Source organism: Pterocles gutturalis, unplaced genomic scaffold (assembly GCF_000699245.1).
Source record: "Pterocles gutturalis isolate BGI_N339 unplaced genomic scaffold, ASM69924v1 scaffold33680, whole genome shotgun sequence".
Lineage (NCBI taxonomy): Eukaryota > Metazoa > Chordata > Aves > Pterocliformes > Pteroclidae > Pterocles > Pterocles gutturalis.
In genome coordinates this window covers 9,219-9,437 of record NW_010141923.1, presented here as the reverse complement: position 1 = coordinate 9,437, position 219 = coordinate 9,219, and positions in this window count along the sequence as shown.

The window sequence follows — 219 nt, the reverse complement described above, 5'->3', positions numbered from 1 at the left end:
TTAGCCATTTCCCTCGTTAGCCATCCTGCCAGAGCCGAGCGGGCGCAAGCTGAGCCCTGGGGAGAGATCGGAGCAGACCAGACCCTGAGCACACAGCCAGAGGATCGTTCAGAGCGGACGGAGCTCCTTTGAAGCAGCACTTCATAAATCCCCATCTTAAAAGTGCTCTGCCGCGCTCGCCCTTGCAGGCCTGCCTAAAAACAGACGCGCTTTTCCCGT